This window comes from Penaeus monodon, chromosome 24 (assembly GCF_015228065.2).
Source record: "Penaeus monodon isolate SGIC_2016 chromosome 24, NSTDA_Pmon_1, whole genome shotgun sequence".
In the NCBI taxonomy this organism is placed as follows: Eukaryota; Metazoa; Arthropoda; class Malacostraca; order Decapoda; family Penaeidae; genus Penaeus; species Penaeus monodon.
The window spans coordinates 31778770-31779271 of record NC_051409.1 but is presented as its reverse complement, the minus strand read 5'-3'; positions in this window follow the sequence as shown (position 1 = coordinate 31779271).

The window sequence follows — 502 nt, the reverse complement described above, 5'->3', positions numbered from 1 at the left end:
ATTTTAATATACCCCCCTTTTTTTAACTATATATATATGTTTGTGGTGGTGTTGTGTGTGGGTGAAAACATTTTTCACATGCATTCAATATAAGCGCATACACTCATACACACCAACATATGAGTTTAAAAAGATGCATACATTAGTACCCCTAAAGTCGTACTTTGGGAGATAGATAATAAAGACAGAAATTAGCCCAAAAGTTTTTCTTAAATAAAGAGACACAACACGACAATAATGCCCGGCGACATTTTTTTTCCGAAGCGAAACCAAGGAATATATTTTCTCGTTTATTTACAGTTCAATTCATGCCTCTATGCGTTCTGACTGCAGAAAAAAAATAGGTTTTTCCGACATTTATGTAAAAACTAAATTTTATTTTGTCATTACAAGAATTGTTATCGCATTGATACGTTCTTTACACTCTAATGTGGGAAAGTTCGAAATTAATAATTTTTTGAAATGTTTTATAGAGACGGACTGAAAGTAGCAAGAGGAGAGA